The sequence below is a fragment of the Mustela erminea genome, chromosome 17 (genome assembly GCF_009829155.1).
Source record: "Mustela erminea isolate mMusErm1 chromosome 17, mMusErm1.Pri, whole genome shotgun sequence".
Classification (NCBI taxonomy): Eukaryota; Metazoa; Chordata; class Mammalia; order Carnivora; family Mustelidae; genus Mustela; species Mustela erminea.
Genome location: NC_045630.1, coordinates 6,965,182 through 6,977,312, shown reverse-complemented (window position 1 = coordinate 6,977,312; position 12,131 = coordinate 6,965,182). Strand labels below are relative to the sequence as shown.

The following is a 12,131-nucleotide window of genomic DNA, read 5'->3' as shown; positions in this document are numbered from 1 at the left end:
ACACACACTATATATATATATATATACACACATATATATATGTATATATATATACCACTTCTTCTTTTTCCATTCATCTATTGATGGACATCTGTGTTCTTTCCATAGTATGGCCATTGTGAGAATTGCTGCTATAAACATTTGGGTGCACATACTCCTTCGGATTCCTTCATTTGTATCTTTAGGGTAAATACCCGCTAGCGCAATTGCTGGGTTGTAGGGTAGCTCTATTTCAACTTTTGAGGAACCTCCATACTTTTTCCCAGAATGGCTGTACCAGCTTGCATTCCCACCAACAATGTAGGAGGGTTCCCCTTTCTCTGGATCCTTGCCAACACCTGTCGTTTCCTGACTGGTTAATTTTAGCCGTTCTGACTGGTGTGAGATGGTATTTCACTGTGGTTTTGATTTGTATTTCCATGATGCCAAGTGATGTTGAACACTTTTTCATGTGTCTGTGGGCCATTTGGATGTCTTCCTTGAAGAAATGTCTATTCATGTCTTCTGCCCATTTCTTGATTGGATTATTTGTTCTTTGGGTATTGATTGTGGGAAGTTCTTTACATATTTTGGATAATTAACCCCTTATTTGGTATGTTATTTGAAAATATCTTCTCTCCTTCTGTTTGTTATCTTTTGATTTTGTTGACTGTTGCCTTTGCTATGCCAGAGCTTTTGAACTTGATGAAATCCCAGTAGTTCATTTTTGCCCTTGCTTCCCTTCCTTTGGCAATATTTCTAGGAAGAAGTTGCTGCCCGTGTTCTCCTCGAAGATTTTGATGGATTCCTGTCTCACATTGAGGTCTTTCATCCATTTGACTCTATTTTTGTGTGTGGTATAAGGAAATGGTCCAGTTTCATTCTTCTGCGTGTGGCTGTCCAATTTTCCCAACATCACTTGTTGAAGAAATGGTCTTTTTCCATTGGACATTCTTTCCTGCTTTGTCAAAGATTAGTTGACCATAGAGTTGAGGGTCGATTTCTGGCCTCTCTATTCTGTTCCACTGATCTGTGTGTCTGTTTTTGTGCCAGTACCATACTGTCTTGATGATTCCAGCTCTGTAATAGAGCGTGAAGTCTGGAATTGTGATGCCTCCAGCTTTGGTTTTCTTTTTCAACATTCCTCTGGCTTTTCAGGGTCTTTCCTGGTTTCATATAAATTTAGAATTATTTGTTCCATTTCTTTGAAAAAAATGATGATATTTTGATAGGAATTGCATTAAATGTGTAGATTGTTCTAGGTAGCATAGACATTTCCACAATTTTTTCTTCCAACCCATCAGCATGGAACATTTTTCCATTTCTTTGTGTCTTCCTCAATTTCTTTCATGAATACTCAATAGTTTTCTGAGTAGAGATTCTTTTCCTCTTTGGTTAGATTTTTTCCTGGGTATCTTACGGTTTTGAGTACAACTGTAAATGGGATCAACTCTTTAATTTCTCTTTCTTCTGTCTTCTTTGTGTGTAGAAATGTAACTGATTTCTGCACAATGATTTTATATTCTGACACTTTACTGAATTCCTGAATGAGTTCTAGCATTTTGGGGGTGGATTTTTGAAGTTTATCACATAAAGTATCATATCATCTGCAAAGAATGAGAGTTTGGCTTCTTCTTTGTCGATTTGAATGCCTTTTATTTCTTTTTGTTGTCTGATTGCTGGGGCTAGGACTTTTAGTACTATGTTGAATAGCCGTGGTGATAGTGGACATCCCTGTCATGTTCCTGACCTTAAGGGAAAAGCTCTTGGTTTTTCCCCATTGAGAATGATATTTGCTGTGAGTTTTTCATAGATGGCTTTGATGATATTGAGGTATGTACCCTCTATCACACTGTGAAGAGGTTTGATCAAGAAAGGATGCTTACTTTGTCAAATGCTTTTTCAGCGTCTATTTAGAGTATCATATGATTCTTATTATTTCTTTTTTTTTAAGATTTTATTTATTCATTTGGCAGACAGAGATCACAAGTAGGCAGAGAGGCAGGCAGAGAGAGAGAGAGTAAGGGAAGTAGGCTCCCTGCTGAGCAGAGAGCCCGATGCAGGGCTCGATCCCAGGACCCAGGGATCATGACCTGAGCCAAAGGCAGAGGCTTTAACCCAGTGAGCCACCCAGGCACCCTGTTATTTCTTTTTTTAATGTGCTGCATCACATTAATTTATTTGTGGATGTTGAACCAACCTTGCAGCCCAGGAATAAATCCCACTTGGTCGTGGTGAGTAATCTTTTTGCTGTACTGTTGGATTCTATTGGCTAGTATTTTGGTAAGAATATTTGGATAAAACTTCATCAGGGATATTGGTCTGTAATTCTCCTTTTTGATGGGATCTTTGTGTGGTTTTGGGATCAAGGTGATGCTGGCCTCATAAAATGAGTTTGGACATTTTCCTTCCATTTATGCTTTTGGGAACAGTTTCAGGAGACTAGGTATTACTTCTTCTTTACTATTTGGTAGAATTCCCCTGAGAAGCCATCTGGCCTGGGGCTCTTGTTTGTTGAGAGATTTTTTTTTTTAATTATTTATTTGACAGAGATCACAAGTAGGCAGAGAGGCAGGCAGAGAGAGGAGGGGAAGCATGCTCCCTGCTGAGCAGAGAGCCCGACGTGGGGCTCGATCCCAGGACCCTGAGATCATGGTGTGAGCCGAAGGCAGAGGCTTAACCCTCTGACCCACCCAGGTGCCCCTGTTGAGAGATTTTTGATGACTGCTTCAATCTCCTTATTGGGTATGGGTCTGTTCAGGTTTCCAATGTTTCTGGTTCAGTTTTGTTAGTTTATATGTCTCTAGGAATGCATCCATTTCTTCCAGATTGTCAACTTTGCTGGCATATAGTTTAGTTGCTCATGATATGTTTTTATAATTATTTTTATTTCTTTGGGGTTGGTTATGATATCTCCTCTTCCATTCATAATTTTAATAATTTGGGTCCTTTCTCCTTTCTTTTTGGTAATTCTGGCCAGTGGTTTATCAATCTTATTAATTCTTTCAAAGAACGAGCTCCTAGTTTCATTGATCTGTTCTATTGTTCTTTTGGTTTCTATTTCATTGATTTCTGCTCTGAACTTTATTATTTCTCTTCTTTTGCTGGGTTTAGGCTTTCTTTGCTATTATTTCTCTTTTGCTATTATTTCTATCTCTTAGATTTAGGGTTAGGTTGTGTATTTGAGAACTTTCTTGTTTCTTGAGAAAGGCTGGTATTGCTATATACTTTCCTCTCAGGACCGCCTTTGCTGCATTTCAAAGATTTTGAACAGTTGTGTTTTCATTTTCATTTGCTTCCATGGATTTTTAAAATTCTTTTTCAAATTTCTGGCTGACCCATTCATTCTTTAGTAGGATACTCTTTAGTCTCCAATTATTTGAGTTCTTTCCAACTTCCCTCTTGTGATTGAGTTCTAGTTTCAAAGCATTGTGATCTGAAAATATGCAGGGAGTGATCCCCATCTTTTGGTACTGGTTGAGACGTGATATGTGACCCAGGATGTGATCTATTCTGGAGAATGTTCCATGTGCACTAGAGAAGAATGTGTATTCTGTTGCTTTGGGATGGAATATTCTGAATATATCCATGATGACCATCTGGTCCAGTGTGTCACGTAAAGCCTTTATTTCATTGTTGATCTTTTGCTTAGATCATCTGTCTATTTCAGTAAGGGGGGTGTTAAAGTCTCCTACTATTATTGTATTATTGTCCATGTGTTTTTTCGATTTTGTTATTAATCAGTTTATGTAATTGGCTAGTCCCATGTTAGGGGCATAGATATTTAAAATTGCTAGATATTCTTTTTGGACAGATCCTTTAAGTGTAATATAGTGCCCTTCTTCATCTCTTATGATAGTCTTTGGCCTAAAATCTAATTTATCTGACATAAGGATTGCTACCCCAGGTTTCTTTTGATGTCCATTAGCATGGTAAATTGTTTTCCACCCTCTTGCTTTAAATCTGGAGGTGTCTTGCAGACAGCATAAGAATGTCTTTTTTTTTTTAATTCATTCTGATACTCTGTGTCTTTTGATTATGGCATTTTGCCCATTTACATTCAGGGTAACTATTGAAGGATATGAATTTAGTGCCACTGTATGCCTCCAAGGTGACTATTATTGTATATTGTCTCTGCTCCTTTCTCGTCTGTTACTTTTAGGCTTTCTCTTCACTTAGAGGACCCCTTTCAATATTTCCTGTAGGGCTGGTTTGGTGTTTGCAAATTCTTTTCGTTTTTGTTTGTCCTGGAAGTTTTTTAAATCTCTCCTTCTAATTTCAATGGCAGCCTAGCTGGATAGAGTATTCTCAGCTGCATATTTTTCTCATTTAGTGCTCTGAATATATCATGCCAGTCCATTCTTGCCTGCTGGGTCTCTGTGGATAGATATGCCCTCAATCTAATTCCTACCATTGTAAGTTACAGACCTTCTGTCCTGGGCTGCTTTCAGGATTTTCCCTTTGTCACTGAGACTTGTAAGTTTTACTATTAGATCATGGTGTGTTGACCTATTTTTATTGATTCTGAGGGGTGTTCTCTGTGCCTCCTGGATTTTGATGCTCATTCCCTTCCCCAATTGGGGAAGTTCTCTGCTATAATTTACTCCAATATACTTTCTGCCCCCATCTCTCTTTTTCTTCTGAGATACTTATTATTCTAATATTGTTTTGTCTTATGGTATCACTTATCTCTCAAATTCTCCCCTTGTGGTCCAGTAGTTGTTTAGCTCTTTTTTTTTCCAGCTTATTTATTCTCCATCATTTGGTCTTCTATATCTCTTATTCTCTCTTCTGCCTCATTTATCCCAGCAGTAAGAGACTCCGTTTTTTATTGCATCTCCTTAATAGCTTTTTTAGTTTCAACTTGATTATATTTTAGTTCTTTTATTTCTTCAGAAAGGGATTCTCTAGTATCTTCTGTGCTTTTTTTTCAAGCCCTGCTAGTATCTTTACAATCGTCATTCTGAACTTTAGTTCTGGCATCTTACTAATGTCCACATTGATTAGGTCCCTAGGTGTCAGTACTGCCTTTTATTCTTTTTTTGAGGTGAGTTTTTCTGCCTTGTCCTTTTATCCAGAGGAGAACAGATGAATGAGAGAACAAAATATTAAAAAACATCCCCAGAGGAATTTACACTAACCAAATCAGATAAGACCCAAAACCAGGGACAGAAGAAAGGAAAGGAAAAAAATTATGTATATTTTATTAATATAATTATATATATATGTCTTATATATACATATATTATATATATATATACACACACACACACACATATATGATTAGACTAGTGAACAGGCACACACTTATTTTTTGGTGTATTTTGGTCTGTTAGAAGAATTTGCCTCCCAAAATCTTAAAGAAAGAAAAAAATATATATATATAGATATACACACACACAAAAATAATGGTAAACATGATGGAGGAATGGACTATGACTGTAAAGATGAAAATTTAAAAAGGTTTTAAAAAAGGAGTTGATAAGAAGTTGGTTGATAAAAGAAAAAAAAAAGAATGTGATCAGGTTAGAGACTAGAACAAAGCCATATGCTGGATTTAGGTGTATTTTAATCTGTTAGAAGAAACTGTATCCTAAAATTTTAAAGAAAGAAAAACTCATATGTATAGAAAAATTAAGGTTGCTTTCTGCTAGCGCTGGAGTTTTCCCGTTCTCATTGATCTGTGAACTTGGCCTTGGCTGGATGTTCTTGCAGATCTTCTGCAGGAGGGGCCAGTTGTGATTCTCTAATGTGTTTGCCCCAGTCAGAACCGCACTGCCTTTGCCAGGGCCCAGGCTAAGCCATCTGCTCGGTTCGCGTTCGCATTCGGAGCTTTTGTTCCCTGAGCGCTTTCCGTACCGCTTGGGAGGACGGGAATGAAGATGGCGGCCGCGCAGTCTCAGCGGAGGAGCCGAGAGCTCAGGGCCGCACTCCTCAGTGCACCTCGGAGAAAAGCCGTCAGTCCCTCCTGTCTCCCTGGTCTCCCGCCACGCTCAGAGCTCACCTGGCCTATGAGGGAATGTTTCTGTCTCCGGCGCGTGGCCCATTTGCAGTCTGCAAACCTGGTAGCTTCCTTCCCTGCGCTCCTGCGCCGCTTCTCCTGGAGAAGGAAGGCCGGGTTGTCCCCGGATCTGCAACTTGCCTGAGGAGCAGTGGCTCGACTGTGCCTCAGATCATGATTTAAGGTAACCCTGAACTGAGAGCTTCTCGGGAGTTTCTAGAAGTCTTAGAAAGCCTCCTCCACCCTATTTTCCCTTTTTTACTAAGCTTTTTAATTTTGAACTACTTTTGATTTAGAGAAAAGTTGGGAAAATAGTATAAACAGTTCCTTTACATCTCTCAACCTGCTTCCCCTCGCATGAACATCTTACACAACCGCAGTACGGTGCTCAAGATCAGGAAGTCAGCCTCAGTACAATATTAGTAAAAACCATAGTCTTGTTCTCAAATTTCACCATTTCCCCCACTATGAGCCTTCATCTGTTTCTGGATCCTATCTGATGTCCCAAATTGCATTTCGTTGTAAATCCTTCCTGGTCTTTTCTAGTCCATTTCTCAGTCCTTCCTTCTTCATGACCTTATACTTGACCTTGATGGAGCAGAGACCAGTTATTTTATGGAATGTTCCTCATTGGATTCTTCTGATATTTTCTCATGGTGGGAATGAAATTATGCATTTTTGACACAAATAGGATGGAAATGATGTGGTCTTCTTCTAGTGCATCATGTGAAGGGGTTCGTGATGTCTGTGTCTTGTTGCCAGCGCTATTTACCTGGACCACTTGGTTGAGTTGGTGGCTGTCGGTCTCTCTGCTGTAAGATTCCTGTCTCTCCCTTTGCTCTGATTACCTTGGGGAGATATGTTGAAAGTATGCAAATGCTCTTTTGCCTCCAACATTCACCCGCCGATTTTTGCATCCTTGATGGACCTTATCTGCAATGGTTATTATTGTAACATTTGCTTAGTGGTGATTCTCTTAGTTCCCTTATACCTTTGTTTATTGGAATTCTACTGTAAGGAAGATCTGTTTCTCCCCCGCATTTACTTTCTTATTTTTTAAAATTTATTTATAACAGTATGACATTATGAATATTTATTCGATGTATTAAAATATCTACTATTACTTATTTTGTGATTCAGTTTGCTCTAACTCTGACCATTTAGGTTGGCTCTTGTGTTCTTCTAACGAGCTGTCAGATTTTTCAGAGTGTTTCCTTACCTTCCTAGCACTACAGGAAGCTATTTCCTTCATTTTCCATCTGTGTGATCCTCAAACATTTCTGTGATGAAGTAAGACTGGTCTTATAGGGACAAAGTGTTGCCTTTGAAAATTCAAGAATGTGACTGGTAATTACTTACTCAATGAATTAGTTCACTTCTGTGTTATAACCAACACAGCTATAAAATAAAAATTGTGTGCCCCCTCAGGGATGACAGTGCCACATTATACTGGTAGGTAAATAAATATTACCAAATACCACTGATAAGCAAATAATAATAAACTAAAACCACGTCTAACTTATGGAATTATGTGTATCTCCAATGAACCCAAGAATCGTTCCGATTATTTTAAGGATGCTGGGGGGATTTTGGGAGAAAGTCAAGGAAGGACATGACCACAAGGTGGCAGTAGTATGCACAAGTATTGCTGGGTGACTGACAGATTTGCAGGAGAGGGAAGTCCCTCACAGCCTGAGACCCTCCAGAGTCTTGGTTTTGGGGGGGCCACCACTCAGAAGCGGGGGAGGGCAGGAGAACTCCCAGGGGGAAGGGAGTCAGGAATGGGGCTTCTGTGTCCAGGGGAAGCTACCTAGAACACAGTGGGAGTCTTTGGGTCAGGGAGCTCCGAAGGGCAGAGGTTTTTAGGGCCCGAGCATATCTTCTCTATCGTTGGCATGTGTTGGGTGTAGTTTCATGAGGTACACAAAACAGGCAAGCTTTAATGGCTAAAAATCTGCTTTTTTAAAAAAATTTATTTATTTTACAGAAATCACAAGTAGGCAGAGAGGCAGGCAGAGAGAGAGAGAGAGGAGGAAGCAGGCTCCCTGCTTGAGCAGAGAGCCCGATGCGGGGCTCGATCCCAGGACCCTGAGATCATGACCTGAGCCGAAGACAGAGGCTTTAACCCACTGAGCCACTCAGGCGCCCCTAAAAATCTGCTTTTTTGAACTATGTTTCTAACCACTGGATGTGTAGAAGTTTGAGTTTGGGGCTGGCAGTCTTATGAACTAACAGGTCTTTGTCTGCACTAACAAAGCAACCAACCTAGGGACCAATACCCAGAAGCCATTTTTGGCTCATTTATAGAATAAACATAAGGCAGTACCACGCTCTTCTCATGCCTCATCAACTGTCTGTGCCACTAAAGCTACGCATGATGATGGAGGGTGAGCTGGGGGACTAAGCCACTTGTCAGTCAGCTGATGTAAGAGGAGGGTGACTAATGGGTGATAGATTTATGCCAAGAGACGAAGAACCAGACAGAAAAAGACCAACCACAGTTGACCCCCAGTGCCATATTGACACTTTGGGGGAAGACATAGAAATAGGGTAGGTTAATACATACATAAATAAATAAAGGAAAGGACAAGGGGGTTCCTGTTGGATGACTCGAGCCAGAATCATTTTTGCAGTAAGAATGACATGCTATTAGCGTGAGACCATTGCACAGTAATAGTTTAAGACTGCCTTGTGGTCTTACCTCTCTGGAGGGAGATAAACTGAAAATGGCTTGTGATTCCTGATTACATACCCATCTGAATGACCTTGAGGAGGATCTGAGGGACACCTATGGTGGAAAGGACAATGAGGGACTTGGGTCCCAAAGTATTCTCCAGAGCCAGACGTGGCTACTTGCTTGTCCTGTGACTCTAAGTACAGAGGACGTAACACTGTGAAGCCAATTTCCTTTACAAAACGGGAGTAGAAATTTCTAACTCACATAACCATCGTTTGTACTAGTGTATGTCCCAGAATGTAAATGCTACTAAGAATGACCAAGAAATTGTTTGCAGTTTGTGTGGTGACCACCTAGTTGGTCCTATAGGACCACCTAGACCTATGTGATGTGACTCAAATGGTGTGAGGACAATTGCTCTATAGTGTTGACTCAAAGACCCACTACACTAGAAGACTCCGTGAAGAGAGGGATGAGGGCCCGTGTGCATTTTGTCAGCCTCTGAGTATCTAATATCATAGGCAGGACCTGGAACCGCAGAAGTACCTCACAAATACTTGATCAAATAAAGAACTTTATTTGATCACTTCTTTGAGAAAACCTTGATTCTAGGTGACAGTCCCTGGAAAAAGCAAACATTATCTATTAAATTATTAATGGGTTGGCTTGTAGTGATCAATTAAGTTAGCTTCAGTCACCGAGCAGTATCCTCGAAGAATGAGACGTACTTTTGGTGAAATGAGGTCAAGAGTGTGGGGTACTGTCGAGTAAGGCAGGCACGGCTGTGGGGTTGGGGCAGGCCACTGCTGATCCCCCAAAAGAAATCTAGAGGGAGGTAAATGCTTTGGAAAAGGAACACTCAGAACGAGGAGTGGGTTCATGAAAATAGCCCTTTAAAGTGGGTATGAACAACTTCCCAGGGAGGAGCTCTGTGCTTATACAACTTTCCATGTGTTGAGTATCTTACTAAAAACAAGACATTGTGGAATTAATCATATCTTGAGCATGCTTAGCATTTGAAATATGCAATCAGAAAGGCAAAGGCACCCATTTTTTAGGTCCCCACACCCTTTTCTCTGCGGTGTATATTTCCGAAGTCAATATGCAGCGAGAAGCACAGGGAAAGGAAAGAGAGGCGAGAAGGAAGGGAAAGACACACAGATCGAGTGCAGGAAGGAGGAGCCGGGAAGCAAGGGAAAGAAAGCAAAATGCAATGCCAGCAATGCTGAGAAGTGCGCGCCATTAGCCGCGCAAGCCGCATTTCACAGTTCCTGCTCCACGCCACGATTTCTTGGCACAAGCCAGATTTCCATCTTTTTCACCCACCACCTCAACTGCAATTGCCTTTGAAAGGTGTTCATCTGCTTTTCAGATGTTTTTCCTACAGAAAAAAGCCTTTAGAAGCTAAATATCATCTCATGGCTCAGCCACCAAAAAGAACATTTGTGGAGAGTAATTGGGCAAATTGAGGGTATGAGCTCCAGAAGAAACAATGTATTTTGACAAGAAAAATCGGTTGGCCAATGTTAAGGTATTTATGAGTAGTCGTAATGATTCTATAAGTAATTATAATTTGTTCTGTACTCTGTCACGGTTCGATTAGTGACGTTTATCACTGAATCAAGTTATTTACTTGTCATTATTTTTAGGAAGAGAGTCACAGTATTGAAATATTTCAAAAGCCAGTGATGTGAAGACCCTTGAATATTTTCCCATTCTAGTGCCTGATGAGTCACTGGCCTATCGTTCTGTCCCAAGAACATTATGGTGACACCAGTCTTAGTCACAAAACCATTATTGGGGCAGGGTTTGGGGGTGTCGAGTATGGGAAGAAATGTACACAATGAGTAGAAGTTTAATCTGAAAGTTGGAATGATTACCCACGTTTTTTTTTTTTTTTTTAAAGATTTTATTTATTTATTTGAGAGAGAATGAGTGAGAGAGAGCATGAGAGAGGAGAAGGTCAGAGGGAGAAGCAGACTCCCCAAGGAGCTGGGAGCCTGATTTGGGACTCGATCCTGGAAGTCCGGGATCATGACCTGAGCCAAAGGCAGAGGCTTAACCCACTGAGCCACCCAGGCGCCCTACCCACGTTTTTAAAGCATATTTATTTTAAAGTAGATTTCCAAATACACAATTGCTCAGCCGCCCTGTTAGAATTCTGTCCCCAGATGTATGAAGTCTTGGGTTTCAGGGATATGTGGTTTGAGTGCTGTCAAGTTTCATAATTCAATTTTCTTTTCAGCAGTGTGATAAATAGGGTTTGGGAGGATTAGCTCTCAGGGAGACCGAGTGCAGTCATTGAACATAAGCCCTGATGGGCTCTGTTACACCACAGAAACACAAAGCTGGAACACATCCGAAGGTTATCTGGTTCCGTCTCTTGTTGAAATACGAACTTCGTCATAACGAGGCTCCCATACACTGTTACACAGAGGAAACGGACACCAAGTGTTGGTAGATTCGTAAACCATTTGCATTAGTAAACCACTGCACGCTACTGAGACGTCTAAGCAGAAGAGCTGTTTGGAAGCATGATAAATAGATCAAAAGTTCTGTGAGAATTAAAAAAGACAGCCTCCCCAGTTCCAACGCATCAAAACATAACACAATATTGTGACTTTCATTCTTCAGTGGGAAAATGAATTACAAGTGGAACAGCTAAGCACGCTGATGTTGCTTTCACTCCACCTCAGAGCTGGCGTGATCAAGGATTTGATCCTGGCTGAGGAATACGACCTGAATGGCAAATGCCAGAAACTTCTCTCTTTTATTAATGCACAAATTCAAAGAAGCTGATAAGGAATATATATGCTGTATAACAGACATTCTTTTAACAATAAGTGTTTAACCCCTATCATGTCTCTGGCCCTTCATCACCCCTAAAGTTTAGAAGATAAACAAGGCAGTCTTAACCTAACAGATAGAGGGCTGCTCCGGCATCATGGGAGACAGACAGTGATGGGAAAATATCTCTAGCAAAGAGCTTGGCACATAGGGAGCTGAGGGCCAGCGCCTGTCGTCGTATTTTCTAACTTTATTTTAAAAAAAGCTCAGTGAACCCTAATGTAAGCTACGCACTTTCAGTGATAATGATGTGCTAATGTAGATCCCTCACTTATAACAAATGTACCATTCTGGGGGGCTGGGGCGATGTCGCTAATGGGAAAGCCTGTGCATGTCGGACAGGAGAAATGTGGGAAATCTCTGTCATCTCAAACTTCTCAATTTTGCTATGAACCCAAAACTACTCTAAAAACTAAGGTCTAGGGCCCTTTGGTGGCTCAGTCATTAAGTTTCTGCCGTCAGCACAAGCCATGATCTCAGGGTCCTGAGATCAAGCCCCGCATCGGGCTCCCTGCTTGGTGAGAAGCCCACTTTCTCCTCTCCTGCTCCTCCTGCTTGGGTTCCTTCTCTCGCTGTCTCTCTCTGTTAAATAAATAGATAAAATCTTAAATTTTTTTTTAAATAAAA

The 12,131-nt window shown here is 40.7% G+C and overlaps 1 long non-coding RNA gene across 1 annotated transcript in view; it reads left to right on the top strand.

Moving 5' to 3' along the window:
* Window positions 1-5,928: 5,928 nt before the first annotated feature.
* LOC116576629 overlaps window positions 5,929-12,131 on the top strand; it is a 44,784-nt gene continuing 38,581 nt past the window's right edge. The window contains exon 1 of the long non-coding RNA XR_004280230.1: window positions 5,929-6,164. This is a non-coding gene — a long non-coding RNA (uncharacterized LOC116576629). The remainder of the gene's footprint in view (window positions 6,165-12,131) is intronic.